Raw genomic sequence first — 18,361 nt, forward strand, 5'->3', positions numbered from 1 at the left:
TCCAGATCATCTAGAAGTACTACAGAACAGCTTGATGCTGAAACTTTTGAATTTTATGTAATGTCAGTGCATAATTTTTCCACCAGTAGACTTGACGAGTTGAGAGATCACACTATGACTGATCCAATGTCATAAAAGCTTAATGACTACATCAGTGTTGGATGGCCATCAAAACAATCTAGTGTTTCACCTGAAGTGCAATCATATTTTCTATACAGAGATGAATTGCTGATGGAAGAGGGCATTATTTTCAAAGGTCCTAAAATTGTTGTTCCAGCTTCCTTACATCAAAAATACATTCAGATTTGGCATCATGGTCACCCAGGTTTGTTATCCACTAAGAGAAGAGCAAGAGAATTAATATTTTGGCCTTCATTATCAAAAGGCATTGACTCGTTCTTTCTTCTTGTTCAGTATGTAATAGTACCAGAGCGCATTTGCAAAGAGAACCACTTCAGCTAAGTCCAATACCTGAACTACCTTGGTCTACAGTTGCTGCTGATATCTTTGAGTGGAACAATCAACACTACTTAGTTTTGGTAGACTCTTATTTAAATTGGTTTGAGATTGATCTATTACCAATTTTAACCTCAAAAGCTGTTATTACGAAGTTGAAACATCATTTCTCAGTTTACGGTTGTCCACACAAACTTTATTCTGACAATGGTACTCAATTTGCTAGCAAGTTGTTTCAGAAATTTGCAAGAGAATGGGACTTCATATATGTCACTAGTAGTCCTGAATATCCTCAGTCCAATGGCCTAGCTGAGAGAGCTGTACAGAGTGCAAAGCAATTACTTGAAAAGTCAAAGTGTGATAATACTGGTGTATTCTTGAATCTGCTTAATCTCAGAAATATACCTAGTGATGGTATTCTTGAATCACCTGCTCAAAGACTACTTTCCAGACATACTAGAACTATGCTACCTATTTCATCCAGACTGTTACAGCCTAACTCTAAGAACACTAAAACCATCAAGGCTTAATAGTCTAATAAGCATAATATCCAGAAATCTAGTTATGACAGATTGAGCAGATTACTTCATTCACTGAGGGAAGGAGAGAGGGTATGAATTCAGACAACGAAAGGTTTTGATCAAATAGGTCAGATTGCAGGCATCTGTGCTAAATTGAAATCCTATTTGGCAAACTCTGAGGGTGTGGAGTATAGGAGGAACTGCAGACATTTACTTCCTGTACCAGGATCATCATCATTGCAATCACAACATTGTATCTGTGATGCAAACCCTAAATCAGAGAATGAGTCTGACATTGTTTCCAGACCAGAATGTGTTCAAAAGTCTGATTCTGTTCCAGAAAGGGACTCGAGCATTCCACAGGTCAACCATTTTGCAGAAACTGTCCCAGTTGCTAAATCCAATTCCCAGTTTTATGCTACACGATACGGAGGAGTTTGTAAGCCTAGTGTGAAATACGCAGCATGGACTTGATTGTGTATATATATATATATATATATATATATATATATATATATATATATATATATATATATATATATATTTGTGTGTGTGTGTGTGTGTATACGTAGTGTTGTATAATGGATGTCTGTAGATTATCTGTGATTTCTGCATGCTAAATAATCTCATGACAAATTGCTTGATCTTTTTCTCAAAGAGGGAGGATGTAGATCAGTGTAATGTGTGTGTATGTCTTTAAGAAGCATGCAAGGCTGTGTGTGTTGCATGATCTGTTTCTCAAAGAGGGAGGATGTAGATCAGAGTGTAATGTGTGTGTGTGCTATGTCTTTAAGAAGCATGCAAGGCTGTGTGTACACGTATAAATTCCAGACACGTGCAATCCCTAGTGCCATTTTGTAGAACCAGACAGAGAGTGAGCATCTATAATCACTGCAGTTAGTTTGTATATAAGTTATTTAAGTTATAGTCAATAAACATCTATAGTAATGTGTTTGTAAAGAATAAAGCTGGTTGAAAAGAAGCCACAGAGAGTGATTTATTCCTGTACCAACATGAAAGCAACATCTTCCACCCAGTTTTCTTCATGTCTCGTAAATCCAGCCAACTAATTCCATCCTTAATGGAACAATATTTTCCTTTCCATTTCTTTCTCCCCATATCCCTGTACTGACAATCTCCATATCCTAAAACTCACCCTTGTTTCTATCACATCTTCTCTATACATCACAATGCATGTCTTTTAGTATGCCTTCCTTTGAGTTTCTCCTCCTCTTTCTGTTATTTCTCTCTTTCCACTTAGCCATATTCCCTTTCACTCTCCAACCAAACTGATAATCTTTATCCTTTATTTTGCTGACACGCCTCACAATAAAATGTAACCTCCACACTGCCTTTCTGTCTTACAGTTAATTCCACTAATTAAAGTTCACCTGTAATTAGTTTTTACTCCTTTGTTCCCCATATATTAGCATTGCTCTTGTTTGCATTTCACTTATGTTTTACAGCATTAGGGTTATATTTGCACATACTGCATTTCCATTAATTATGGCATCCATTTACTTTTCCCGTCATGCTCACTAAGGCATATATGCCTTCATAAGCAAGTCCTCTTTAAATTTACTAAATTCTAATAAAAAATGGTTTCATTGTTTCTCTCTCCTGTTATTATACCCATTAACATGCTGAGATAACCTTCCTTCAGTATTTGTTGTACTTAGCTCCATGAAGTGTTCTTTGTGTCATATTTTAATGTTGGCTCTCCTATTTAAATCTTCTGCTTTTAACCCCAGACCCCTTCCATAATTTCTACCTAATAAGTGATTCAGTCATTTGTAACAGTATAAAGTGATATGTTAGCATTGCACAAATTCTGTAAAGGTCTTTCACTTGGAGGACATAGGCTTGGCATTGTAAACTGGTGACAGTAGGTCCTGAGGCCTAGTGTGCAGAAGCAAGCACATATCATGAGGAAGGTGATGTATAGCCAAAGGTGATTTGTTGGTTAAATAAGAATCAGGGGTGGAATAGGGCTATAATGAACACACAACTATATCTGCATGCTGGGTTCTGATAAGAGGGGCTCCTGATACCTAGGAAAAGGTGCATTTGGGGCCCTTGGCTGGGGGGGGGGTAATCCAGGTTTACTTAACTAATGGAATAAGGACAATTAAAGCCCTGGTTGTGGACATGCACACTATTGGCACATACTAGTCCTGTTTAGGGGACAAAATATATTAAATGGTTATGTCAAGGCTTGCTTTGCCCCCCTGCTCCACCTTAGTAATATGCACTAACAATGACCCTATCCCTTCCCCTAATTCTAACTAACATCTTAACTTAAAAAAAAAAAAAAAAAAAAAAATATTCCCATAAAACTACAGCTACTATACAAGATAGCTTGGGGACTCACTATGTGCACGCACACACACACACACACACACACACACACACACACACACACACACACACACACACACACACACACACACACACAAACACAAACACATTCACATGCCTACTACAAATCCCACTCACCTGTTCCAACAAAATATACAACAGACAAAACATCTGAATGTCCATTCAATAAACTGAATGTTCAGTCACCAAACATTGCAGTCCTGCATATTGGCCAAAGCAATTATTGACCAAACAAATGGAACCCATATATAGATACAGAGATAGATATAGATAGATAGATAGATAGATAGATAGATAGATAGATAGATAGATAGATAGATAGATAGATAGATAGATAGATAGATAGATAGATAGACAGGCAGATAGATAGATTAACAGGTAGATAGATAATTGTGTATATGTGTCTGTGTGTGTGTATATCTATATCAATCTATATGTATGTACGCACATGTATGGGTGTGTGTGTGTGTGTGTGTGTGTGTGTGTGTGTGTGTGTGTGTGTGTGTGTGTGTGTGTGTGTGTGTGTGTATCTATCTGTATGTGTGCAACTATCTGTATATATATATATATATATATATATATATATTCATTATCCAGCTCCAGACAAGTGACAAGTGGAGTACCTCAGGGTTCAGTCCTTCTTGTTTGGCATCTACTTCTCTGAAGTACAGGTCAACACTAAGAGACTACAAAGTTTGCAGATGACTGCAAACTGGGAGCCATTATTGAATCCCCAAATGATGTGGATACTCTACAAAAGGGCCTTACAGAAACAGATGCTTGGTGCCAGAGCCATGGGCTCAAGCTCAATGCCAAGAAATGTATTGTTATCCCTTTGGGAAAAAACATGTATCCATTAATTACCATATAGGTGGCAGTACACTAAACACAGAAAGTGTGATAAGAGACTTAGGGACACAGGTGGACAGTGGTCTCACCTTCGATAACCACATCGCCACAACAGTCAGGAAATCCTTCTATGTAGCACACCTCATCACGAAGGGCTTTTCATCCAGAAAAAGGAGGTCATTGTCCCACTGTACTCATCCCTCATTAGACCCATTATAGAATACAACGCCCCATTTGGTATGTACCTCTCAAGACATCTGCAACAACTGGAAAGGCCTCAGAAATACCTCACTAAAAGAATCACAGGCCTAAAGTAGATGCCCTCGCTGACCTAAAAACTCCAGCTATCGCGCTGTCGATATCCCTCTCAGAGGCGATCTCTGCTTAACATACAAGGCCATGTCAAACCCAGAGCTGTTGGACATGCTACACTTAAAGAAATCCCAATCCCTCAGAGCTACACGCTCCAGGGATCTAAACCTTGTCATCACAATAAACAAAACATGTTGGAGGGATAGGTTCCTAACCCAGAGACTCCCCAGACTCTGGAATAGATTGCCCATACATGTCAAGCAGAGTGCCTCTTTGGACCTCTTCAAGAGGAACCTTGACGATTGGATGGGAGAAAGGAAATTCACCCCAGGGATCACGTCAGTCGCCCTGCTAGACAGGGGTCCAGGAAAGTAAATAATGTGGGAAGAAATAGCCAGGGAATTGTTATGGCTAGGCTTGTATAGGCCCTAGGGCTGATAGCCTAGTACCAACCTATGAACCTATGAACCTATGAACCTATGAACCAATAACCTGTCTTTTTTGATTTAGCATTGTCTACCACTGTTAATTCTGTCTGAACCCTTTCATAACTATTTAACCTTTAAAATAAGTGATACTGTCTAATCAATGCCCTTCCTTTGTGTTCCATAATTATATTATATACAGGATTATGGGTTGTCTAACTAATCTTCATCTCACTCTTTTTTACGAATTTAGGTATAAAGACAAAAGGTCAGCTCTATATTAACATCATGTAAGTCTTTCCATGTGTTTTGGAAGAAGACACCCTGGTAGCATATTTACTGTGTCAAAAATGTGTTGTTTATTGGTACTTATATAAGAAGTTGACTCTAATGGTTTATCTGCATACATAATATATAAATAAGACTTATAGCAACAAACTGTCAAATAATAGCAGTTTAATCTTAGTTTAATATTAAAATAGGCAAACTGCAAAAAATAAATAAATATATAAATAAAATAATTATGTAAATGTTTTGTAAAGCAGTCCAAAATTACTGTACTTACTTCATTGTTTATTAGAAAATGAGAAAGATCCTGTAGTACATTACATGACTGAAAAAAAATCAAAATTTAGCCTATTCTTTTCAATTTTACTAACTGTGTAAATCATAGTATTTTTTTTCAATGTATTAATGTGTTAACTGGTTAAGTGAAAATTATAGATGATTTTTTTACAACAATACAGGGCAAAAGAGCAAACATGTATGCAATATGAATGCTTGTCTTGTAACTTGCATCATGGTTGAAAATGTTCCATGATATTGACTTAACTGGTTAACAAATTAAGACTTGCATAATGTCAATACTGAGTTCTCTTGTTGTCTTTATGCATACATTCTTAATATAAATTTATTCTAAAATTAAGATAAATGACTAAACCAATACGCCACTAGAACAATACAGCTAATAACTGGTCAATAATAAAGAATTACAGAAATTAACCATAGAGATTAACTTTAATATGGTACTTAACTGTTTTTCTTTTTGTCTTTAAAATTAGACTTTATTAAAACTACCCAAGCAAAAGCATATCCTCCTTATATACTAAGTAAAAATCACAAGCCCCATTGTAAACATGATTTAAGTCATCATCATCATCATCATTGACCTTTTTTTCCCCATTTTCTAAATCGGGTCAGGGTGTCTTGTCAAATGACACCATCTTTCCTGAATCTCTGCCACTCTCTTACACTCTTTGAGTCATGCCTGACAGTTGCAGGCCTTATCTCACACAATCCATCCATCTCCTTACCGAATGCTATTTCCTATTATCTTATTGTCTATCCCAAATCTTCTTCATCATATAGTCTTCTGTTTTCCTTCTCATGTGCTGGAACCACTGTAATCTGTTCTCTTTGATATTCTCTGTAAATTGAGCTATTTGTGTTTCTGCTCTGATGTCCTCATTTCTTCATCTGTGCCACAGTGTACACTATATATCCCATTTCATGTGCTTCATCTCTATCATCTCTAGCTTCTTCAACTGTGCTGCCTGCACTGCCCAAGTTTCTGTGTCATGCAGTATTAATGGTTACACCACTGCTATGTGCACCTTGCTTTTCAGTTTCTTTGGCATTCTTCTGTCACACCTACCTCTGACATCCTGTACCAGTTGGCTACAGCCATTGTGAATCTGGCTTTGTCCTCCTCATTCAGACTTCCTTTCCCCTGAACCATACTTCCCAGACACTTAAAGCTGTTAACTTGTTCCGCTATTTTCCCTTTTATCTCAATTGTTAGCTATTCTGATTTCCCCCTTTTGCTGCCATTACAATTGTTTTAGCAGACCTCAGTTTTATCCATTCCACTCTGCTACCATTTCCTGAAACTCTTGCTGAGAATCTTCCTCTGATGCCACATAGTCTGCATACAGCAGATTTTGATCTGTCCCTTCCAACCTGTTTGCTAAAGAAGTCTGTCACCAGTATGAACAGCAGTGGGCTTACAGCTGAACCCTGATGTGCACTGAATCCCCCTGGGAACCCTTTTGTGAGACTGAACTTTGTCTGTACTTGTGCCATTGTGTACATGTACTTCTTCTTTCGGCTTTTCCCAGTTAGGGTTTGCCACAGAGGATCACCTATCTGCTCATGATTGACAGTGGAGTTTTACAGTGTCGAGTTGCCAGCCCAGTGCCAAACCTTCCACAGAAGGCACACACATGCAAACACTCACACCTAATCCACCTACACCACATCTTTGGGATGTGGGAGTAAACCAGAGCACCTGGAGGAAACCCACATGACCACAGGGAGAACATGCAGACTCTGCAAAGAAGGCACCCCAGCCAAGGATCGAACCAGAGAACCTCTTGCTGTGAGGCAGCAATGCTAAATGCTGCACCATCGCGGCTGCCCTCCATTGTGTATGTGTACTTAGACACCACTAATTCTACTAATGTTTCTGAACTTTAAACCATTGCTGCACTACCTAAGTTATTTTTCTTAGGACCTTGTCATATGATATTTTCAAGTCTAGGACTGCCCAGTTGGATTCTTTCCTTATCTCTAGCTTCATCTCAACTATCTATCGCACTGCAAACATCGGATCTGTTTTGCTGCAGCCTGATCTGAATCCAATCTTCCTTTCTCCTATCTTAATTTCTACTTCTGTATGTATTCATTTATCAGTAACCCTCTCCAGAACTTTCATGCAGTGTGACAGAGTTTGATACCTCTATATCACCCACATCTATGGTTGTTCCTTTTGTTCTTGTACACTGGTACTAGAATGCTTATTCTCCAGTCATCTGGGATATGCCTTTCTCTTCATACTGCTATGAGTACTCTCTGGAGTCATTTCTCCCCTAATTCAACCAACATCTTGATCATACCTGGTTTGACCTTAACAGGAAACTACTTTCTCTGACTTCATTTTCTAATGATGTTCTTACTTTTTCTATGATTCCTCTAGGATTGTGTCCCTTTCTTCTTTCATTATAGGCTATGTCTGGGACAGTACAGCTTCTTTAGGGTTTTCTTCATTCAGAGGCTGCTGAAAGTGCTACTTCCATATGCCTGTGATGTCCTGTGGACCTCTGAGAAAGCTGTTCTTAGCATCTCTTAAGAAAGAGGTCTGATGGCTATCTTTTTCTTTCTGTCTTTGCCTTGTTTATTTGTACCATCTACTGAGTGATTTCCGAAAGCTGATAAGACTGCATATGATGCCTTGTTCTTTGATATTACAACTGCTCTCTTTGCCTCTTTGTTAGCGAACCAGTACTCCTTCTTAGCCTCCTCCATCTTTGCTACCTCCTACTTTGTCCTGCTCTACTTCTTTCTTTTAATTATTCTCAAGACTTCTGCATTCCACTGCCAGCTTTCATTATGTACCTTATTTCCATAACTAACCCTGCAGCACATCTGTCCTATAGTCATCACACATGCAGGTTTGAGGTTCTGCCATTCTTCTTCCACTATGTAAGTTTCACATTATTCCTGAGGTGCAAAAGTCTGGTGCATTTTCTTGAACTTTTGTGTTTTCTACTCGGTCAAATTCCAAGTCTTCAGCCTTGCCTCTGTTGACATTATACCCTTCTCTGACTACTGCTTGCAGATTATTGTGGAAACCAGTGGCTTACGCTGTAGACCAACTGTTTTATCTGGGATAACTTTGCAATTTTTGATTTTATTGTAGTGCCCTTTCCTTTCTAGAATGAAGCTGACCTAGGTTGCATGCTGGCCACAACTGTATGTGGTCATGTGATTGTCTGTCTGTCTCTCTCTCTTGTTGAATCATGTATTAGCCACCATCAACCCATTTACCATACAAAAGTCTAGAATAGCCTCACCTTTTTTATTCCTGTTTTCCCACTCACATGGGCACAGGCAGTCTTAATATCCTCATATCCCCCTCTGTCTGCCCTGATATGTGTATTAAAGTCCCCCTTTTCAACACCAACTCATGTTGTCCTGCTATGTAGGTCCTGCAACTGCTACCTGAATATAGTCTTCTCCTCACTATCATAGTCTTGTTGTGGGGTATAGACTGAGATTATGAAAACTGCACTATCCGTTCAATGGAGTCTTATGACCGCGAGTGTCACCAGTTCTAATGACATCCCACACTGTCTTCTGAAGCCTCCTCACCACAATTTTCACACTATTTTTAGTCTATCCTCCCCCTAGGTAGTAAACTCTGGATCTCAAGAGGCTTTGCTTCACTGTCCTTCCATTTTGTCTCCTGGATACAGATGATGGGTATAAACTGTGGTGCAGAGTCCCCCCTGCATAGGAGAACATGGATGGCTGTGTTATGGCTGGGATATCTCTGTTTAGCATAAGTTGGATGTAAAACCTGTCAGTCTATTAAACATAAAGTAAGGATTGCTACACTAAAAATAGGTTCAGTGAAAGGATGGACCATGGAAGTAAATGACACAATAAACAATCATAAAATAAAACAATTATTTATTAACTTGTGACAAGTTATAAATCACTTATGATGGAAGCAATATCATTTAAACTTGGCAGTGAATCCAGTCTAACTCTCTCTTTTTCAAAATACCTTTAAAATCTTTCTCCTTTGTGCATCATAACTATTTCATTCAAAATGAAAAATCAAACATTTTAAAATAACATAAATGATAACTCCCCCAGATTCTGCATGCCTTGTGTGGCATGCAGGATTAGTGCAGGAGCTGTAGCAGGCAATATGACTGCCATGCGATCAAGGAACAGCCTGCAGGGACGTGCATGAGAGCTCCTGCACTAGTCCTGCATGGACTAAGCACCTGCATGCAAATCCCCCCATTTGCAGTAGAGATCTATACAAATGAGGTGAATTTGTGATCCAGGAATCTTGAAACCAGCTGTGCAGGACTAGTGCAATCTGTAGAAATGTACTTGGTTAGTAACCGAGTACATTTCTGTAAAATCCAAAATGGACCTATGACAGCTCCAAATAAAGGCTGCATATCAGTCATGAAGTATGCCAGTGGACAAGTATAAGACCATTGGCATCGCAAACAGCCAAAAAATTAAAAAAGCTTTTATTTTTTTTTTTGCTGATCTCGGCTGTTTAAGCATAGGGCAGCAGCACACGAATGGGATTGGGGGGAAAATAATAAAATAAACCTAAAATAAGCATTCTAACTAAAATCACTCTTCTGCCATGAAAGTCACTGGAAGGAAGAAGACAACATGGCTAGTGAGTAGTGGTTGCTAAGGGGGGAGGTTCAGTGTAAGACATGTAACTATGCATTAGCAGGCAATCCTATACAAATGAGTGGAATTATAGTGAATCCCAGTTTTCCCCAGAATGCTAGTCAGGTCCCAACAGTGTAAGAGTAGGAATAGCTTGGTGCAAGCCTAGGAGTTAGCTGACATCATGGGGGGGGGGGTGTCAGGCATACTGTAAGCAGACTGGAGCCTTGTGGCTCAGGTTTGCTCGTAGCCTAGCACAGCTAAGCAAGGGTGTGTGAATCTGCCTAGCACTCTTTACATTGCCTAACCGGGTGTGCATGCTGCACACCGGGTTTTAAAGGTTTAAAAGAAAAGTTAAACCAGGAAATAGCAGCTCTGTGCACATTTGAGCACTGTGTTTGCGCAGCACACTCCTGGGCTTAAACAGGAAGGCAATGGGAAGGGAAAACAGCAGTAGGAAAGTAATCTAGGAGAACTATCATAGCTGGCAGGTGAAATGTATCAGATTAAGCTAATTACACAAACAGCAGACCAGCCCAGCCCAGAACACTATTATAAACTATGCAAACACCTTCCCCTCTGGTTTTTCCCACATGGTACACCACCGGTGTAAACAAGTGGGGAACTTTTAACAATCAAAACAACAAAATGATAGGGGCTGCAATAGCTATCATACAACAACTTGTGGAAGAGGCTGAGGGTGGTGAGGATGTGAATGCTGTCAACCAACCCACAGTGAGGAGACTGAGAAGAATGTACAGACCCAGGGTAAACTACCAGGGGCTACATGAACTGGAGATAGTGGAGCACTATAGGGTGGACAGGGACCTCCTACAGCAAATTGTTGAGCTGTGCCGGCCACGCCTCACAAACAGAACTAACAGAGGAGAACCCATCCCAGTGGATACCAAGGTATGTATAGGCCTAAGAATACTAGCTACAGGTACCTTCCAAAGACCAACTGGAGATATCATGGGGATCATCCAGCCATCATCATCCAGGGTACTCCACCAGTTCTTAGATGCCAAGTCCGCACATGTCGGTGAGCATGTATATTTCCCCAACACCCGTGAGGCATTGGCCAGCAATATGCAACTGTTCCATCAAATAGCAGAATACCCTGAGGTAGTGGATGCTATAGACTGCACGCACATATGCATCAAAGCATCACCTGGTGAGTGAGGTAGGGTCTACATCAACCACAAGGGCTTCCCCTTCATCAACTGCCAGGTCGTGTGAAATGCCCTGGGCATAATAATGAATGTGTGTGCCAGCTGCCCTGGAAGCTATCACGATTCCCACATCTGGCATCTGATGCAGCTGTACTAGAGATTTGCCAATGGGGACATCCCTCACAGTCACCTTGTGGGGAATGCTGGATACGCACTAGAGCTGTGGCTGATGACACCCATCAGAAATGCCCAATCACCCGAACAAGAACTTAATAATGAGGCACACGCATGGACCAGAATTATAGTAGAGTGTGTGTTTGGGATGCTCAAGCCATGGTTCTGGGGCCTGGACACATCTGCTGGAGCCTTGCAGTACTCACCAGCTACATATACCCAAATTGTCATCGTATGTGCCATGCTACACAATATGATCCTGCGGAAACAGCTGCAGCAGGAACAGCACGGGAAAGGGCCACACAGCCCCCCCACCATTGCCAAGGTCTGCATAGGCACAGAGTGACTCAAAGGAGGAACAACCTGAGCCTGCCCCAGTAAGCAGAAGGAGGCAAGCCCAGTATGCCCTGGCCTTGGCAAAGAGGCAACGCATAGAACATACACTGACACAGGTGGGACCCAGGGAATAACACCTTTCTCTCACTCTTCCATACAGTAAAAGGGTTGCCAAACATGACACTACCTGTGCTCAACCATGTGTAGGGAGTGTACTATGTGCATTCAACATAGGCAGCCCTGCAGCACCACCCTCAATACTGGGACACCCACAGGGTAAGTGACCCACACATGCCAGTCAGGGGGGTTCACATACCCAACAACAGTCACAGCCAGCAAGACAGGTATAGAAAAACACAAACAAAGACTATGCTATGGGGTCTGAATGATGCCTATGTGTACCACCCCCCCAGGCCTACACAGACAGACCACAGCAGGTCAGGCAGTGGGACGTTAGTTCTGAAGGGTATGAAGTCAGAAACTATGTAGGTAAATCAAAGCTAAGATCTGTAGTACACTGGTATGCCTCTAGTCAGCATGGTAGCTTAGAATACAGAATGAAATGGAGTACCTGAAATACCAGTACAGTCATAGCAAATGTGGACAAGTTTCAGGTGTGCCCCCCATCCTAAGTAGCCATGTAACAACAGTCAGATGTGCTCCCCAATCCTGTGTAGACATGTAGAAATAGTTAGGTGTGCCCCCCACCCTACGTAGAAATGTAGTAACAAGTCAGGTGTGCTCCCCAATCCTTTGTAGCAATGTAGAAATAGTCAGGTGTGCCCCCCCATCCTATGTAGAAATGTAGGAATAGCCAATGCCAAATGATCGATGGATGCCCTGCAGAAACAGTATACTACCTGTAGGTGTACAACACAAAGCTCTGCACTGCAATACAAACTACCTGGACTCGATCCACACATTCAATACAGATGGGCATACTGGGCATGCTCACACACAGAGAAATGAAGGCAATGTCACTCAACAACATACTGAAAAGTCATACTTGGCATGCTCACACACTTATACAAATGAAGGCCATGTCTGCAAACACCAGTGGACCAGACATATTGGTAGTCGCAGATGTTAATGCAGACACCCCTCAGTGTGCACCACTCATGCTTTGCACACACACTGGATAGGAATACAGACATATATCTAAGGACAACACACTATAATAAGCCAAAGTAGATGCACATAGATATGTGGAAGAGGGTGACTGTGACAAGGAGCCATCCAGGCCTGTCCCACCCAGCACACAGCAAAGAGCCACAACCACATGAGGTTCAGATGTCACTCACTGTAAATACTAGCCAGCAGTATCTGTCAGTGTTACAGACTATGTGGTGCAAGTGCTAGCTGTGCAACATGACTTTACAAGGAAGTAGTCATCTAGAAGTTGTATAGACATACCTGTAAAATATGACCCTGTGTGTGCCAGCATGTGGTGTGTCAACATCTAGATAAATGAGTTATGGCCCATGCACATACACTGCCCTCCCCATAGCCCTACTATGACAAGCCTGCTGAGGTAATTCACTGTGAAATACACCTTTGGGAGAGGTGTAGCCCAGTAATCTCTGTGACATGCCCTATAACTGCGTACTGCTGTAGTGTGATAAACTAGTTAGGTAGGAGTTTCAATCCCAGACATGGAAACTGTGTATGTGACTGTCTGTGTAGAGAGCAATGCTTTTTATGGTAGTCACACTCCCTACAATTCAAATGCTCTACTTTGGTAAGGCTGTTGATGTCATCCACCTAGAAATAATCTCTGGGAAGGTTGTCACCCAGTAATCTCAGTAGTGTGTCCCATAACTGTGTACTGCTGTAGTGTGATAAAATAGGTAGGAGTTCTAATCCCAGACTTGACAAGTGTGTCTGTGTCCTCTATCTATGTAGAGAACAATGCTTTTTAAGGTAGTCACACTCCCTACAATTCAGATGCTCTATTTTGGTAAGGCTGCTGATGTCAGCCACCTAGAAATACACCTCTGGGAAGGTTGTAGCCCAGTAATCTCCATAGTGCATTCCATAACTGCGTACAGCTGTAGTGTGATAAAATTGTTAGGTAGGAATTTTATTCCTAGACTTGGCAATTGTGCGTGTGTTTGTGTGTGTGTAGAGAGCAATGCATTTTAGACTAGTCACACTCAATACAATGCAAATGCCCTTCTTTAGCAATCCTGCTGATGCCATTCACTGTGAAATAGACCTTTGATGAAAGGGCACTCCAGCAATCTCTGTGGTATGTCCTATAACAGCATCATGCTATAGTGTGATATAGAACTCTGGTAGGGAATCTATTCCCAAACATGGCAGTCATGGACATTTTCTGTGTGTTTCTATGTCTGTGTAGGGAGCAATGCATTTAGGCTAGTCACACTCAGCACAATTCAAATGCCCTACTTTGGCAATCCTGCTGTCATTCACTGTGAAATACACCTTTGGGGAAGAGGCACTCCAGCAATCCCTGTGGTGCATCCTATAAAAAGCATCATACTGTAGTGTGATATAGAACTCTGGTAGGGGTTCTATTCCCACACATGGCAGTTGTTGATGTTTTGTGTGTGTTTCTATGTCTGTGTAGGGAGCAATGCATTTTAGGTTAGTCACACGCAGTACAATTCAAATGCCCTACTTTGGCAATCCTGCTGATGTCATTCACTGTGAAATACACCTTTGGGGAAGGGGCAGTCTAGCAATCCCCATGGTGCGTCCTATAACTGCATCATGCTGTAGTGTGATATAGAACTCTGGTAGGGGTTCTCTTCTCACACATGGCACTTGTGGATGTTTGGTTTGTGTTTCTATGTCTGTGTAGGGAGCAATGCATTTTAGGCTAGTCACACTCAGTACAATTCATATCCCCTACTTTGGCAAGCCTGCTGATGTCATTCACTGTGAAATACACCTTTGGGGAAGGGGTACTCCAGCAATCCCGTGGTGTGTCCTATAACAGCATCATGCTATAGTGTGATATAGAACTCTGGTAGGGGTTCTATTCCCACTCATTGCAGTTATGGACGTTTTGTGTGTGTTTCTATATCTGTGAAGGGATCAATGCATTTTAGGCTAGTCACACTTAATACAATTCAAATGACCTACTTTGGCAATCCTGCTGATGTCATTCACTGTGAAATACACCTTTGGGGAAGGAGTACCCCAGTAATCTCAATGGCACATCCTATAATGATGTAGTGCTGTAGTATAATATGCTAGTTCAGTAGGAGTTCTAATCCCAGACATGACAGTTTTGTGTGTGTGTGTGTGTGTGTGTGTGTGTGTGTGTGTGTGTGTGTGTGTGTGTGTATGTGTGTGTGTTTGTATGTGTGTGTGTCAAGAATATATCACAATGTCCACCATATAGGGATAACAGATGTGAAATAGCTGAGAGGCTGGGGGTGCAAATCCATACCCCTAAATGTGACATCAATGCCAGCTGAACAATGTTAGCAACTCTTGTATTACCGAGGAAACACTCTCAACCCATGTCTCATACACACAGACACTTGCCTAGGCAACAGCTGCTATGTTGGTAGTACCCTGCATATTGCCCACTGATAGTAACCATGGTGTGATCGCAGTGTGCATGGTACCCTGTCCATCAGTCCAATAGCCATGTGCATGCCAACAGTGCACCTCCCACATGTTCCCAACTGGACACCTGCAGCACATGTGGTGCCATCAAATGTGACCCACAAAGGACATACTATCCCTGACACACAAGCCCTGGATGGACAGATACCACTGACACCAGGGAATACCAGTATCATGCTATCAGTGTAGGTGCAGGGTCAACCTGCTGTCCATTAACAGTTCCCGCCATATGAGGCCAGGACTTGCACATCTTATGATAACACTCTGTGTACACAACATTGGCCATACACCCCAGGTACAGTTCCACATGTCACTGTACATGCATGTGGGAGGTGTACACATCCCAGACACTGTCCATATCATGGACTAAGGAACACATACATGCAAGCAATGCACAGCATTGGCCACATGCAATAGTCACCCAGGTGACTGGATGGTGAGTACAATACACACCTGTGTGGGCAACTCCAGACACTACACCCCTGAGCCACATTGCAGACCATTGTCATGTGGTCTGATGCCAAGGTATACCCATCACCTAGCCTTGTATAGCCATCTGGCACCATCAACCACAACACACGCATGAAGCAGTGTACCCATGCATGTCAGTACTGGCGCCCATGTCTGTGTGTGTGGTGTATAATGCGTATGACCACATTCGTAATCACTACAACCCTATTGGCATACTGAAGCATGCTGTCTGATGTCAGGCACCTCCACATACCCTTTGCACATATAACCTCCGTATGACCCCTGTGGTGCATGTGATACCTGCACAGTACTGTGCTGTGGCAATCCCACTAGTGATGAGTTGTATACTTGGCCCTGCCAAGTGTGTCAGTGTGTGTGCATCCCCTGTGAGAGTGTGGCTGTGTTGATGCTGACACCTGTTCATGTGGACAGGCACGTGTACTACACCTACCACATGGCTACCATATCCCTGTTGCAGATGTCACTCACCATCACATATACATTCTGAGGGCTCCCCAACATGTAACCTATGTGGCGCATCCACTAACTGCATGGACATGTGAAAGCACTACATTGTTGTCAGGGGTTTGATACCCTGCACTGGTAAGTGTGTGACACATACATGCTTAAGTTTTTACTCTCCCACCCCTCCCTGGCTTTTCTGTGCCTCTGTCTGCCTCTCTCACTCCCTCTCTGGTGGCTGTGGACACTTACATCTGCATTGCATAGGCAGCAGCATGTGTATTTTAAGTGATGCTCAGGATCAGCTGATGGCCTCTGCACGAATTGCAGCCCTCCTCTAGCTGATTGCATGTGGAACAGCTGTGGTAACATTCCCATAGCCAATCACATGGACATCATGTAGGTGCCGGGCCTTTTATTCACTGTGAGCAGGAACTGAATCTGTTTTTTGGCAAACAGCATATCAGATGGATTGGGGATTTACCTCTAACAACATACACTGTGGAAACAGGAAAATACACAGGAGGGGTATGTGCCTGACCTGACTACAGACTGTAAGTGCTGCTATAATGCATTTGGAGTAATGTTGGTTTAACAGGGTGTGTGTGGATATGGCTGTCCTATATGTTTTTATACCTGCCATGTCAGTGCTATGTTTATGAGAGAACACCCATCTGTTGGGTCACCTGCAGACTGGCCAGTTTTTGGTGCCTTTTGTTTCAAGTGTTACCCACAGAGCACATATCTGTGAACTGCAGAAGGTAGTGTGAGGATTGCAGTCTGTAGATGGTGACAGCCATGAAAGTTACTGACTTCATACCCATCATAGGGCATATGTTGCAACAAACCCAGTTACAACAGTAAATGTATGAGGTTATCACAGCAACATGTCAATATTGGCCCTGTGTATGTGCCTCCAGCCACAACCCTGGCAACCTTTGTACATATGTCATCCAGTAATGGCTGCATAGGTGCTGTACACCATCATTAGTGACATCATATCTGATAACAAGCCAGTGAGATATCAGGCTGCTACACATGTTATGTATAGTAGGGGTTATATTTGATTATGTAACCTGGATATTCTGTGCTTGTGTGTACAGTACTAAGGTCTGTGTACTTATGGTGATTGTCGGCAGTGTGTGTTTTGTTAATATATACCTTGGCCTGTGTACAGACTGTGGTAGATGTCATTATTCTTGGTCCTGTTCTATCTGATATTACATGCTGCTCCACTGTATGTTACCCTATCGGCTGACATGTTTCTAGGGCCATACATACACATGTCCCATACCACAGACAGGCATCGGACCACACTCTGTAGCATCCCAATATATGTAGGGTTAGTGCGTGAGTGGCACATATGAAGTTGGTGTTGAACAGATTGTTCATATACTGTAATAATATGCTAGCATAGCATATGTGGCTGCGGCTGTATTCACGTTGGATGTGGTTATGCACTTTCACACAGGTGTATGTTACTCTCTGCTGTGGCATGCCTTAGAGCCTGCTATATATGCAGGCACATGTGCATTTTCCCATAGGAAATGTAGGCCAGTATTAATCCGGTCTTCCTGTAGCCTGCACAGTACTTTGTTACATGCCTAGCAACTTAGTGTACTCACCCAGTGAGATGTAATGTCCAGATACTTACCAGATGTACTGTCACCGAGCCACAATAACAATCATGTATGTTAGACAAAGCAGTGTGATGCTGTACAGATGTATGTCAATATCAAGTGGGTAGCATGTGGCCATGGCATCTCTGTACCAGCGGTTAGTATGTGGCAGGACAGGCAGGGATGTGTGAATGCATAACCTATGTGGGCACATGTATACCAGTAGTTACATGTTATACCCATTTACATGGCTGTTAACATCCACATTGTCAGGATTGGTCCATATGTCTTGCACTAAGGGGTTATGTGTATATCTCTGGACTGTCCAGAGTGTGTCAGACTGTCCATTATCTCTGCTGTAGTCCACAGGAGCAATACGT

This window comes from Protopterus annectens, chromosome 5.part1, assembly GCF_019279795.1.
Source record: "Protopterus annectens isolate FY-2018-M chromosome 5.part1, PAN1.0, whole genome shotgun sequence".
NCBI classification, from domain to species: domain Eukaryota; kingdom Metazoa; phylum Chordata; order Ceratodontiformes; family Protopteridae; genus Protopterus; species Protopterus annectens.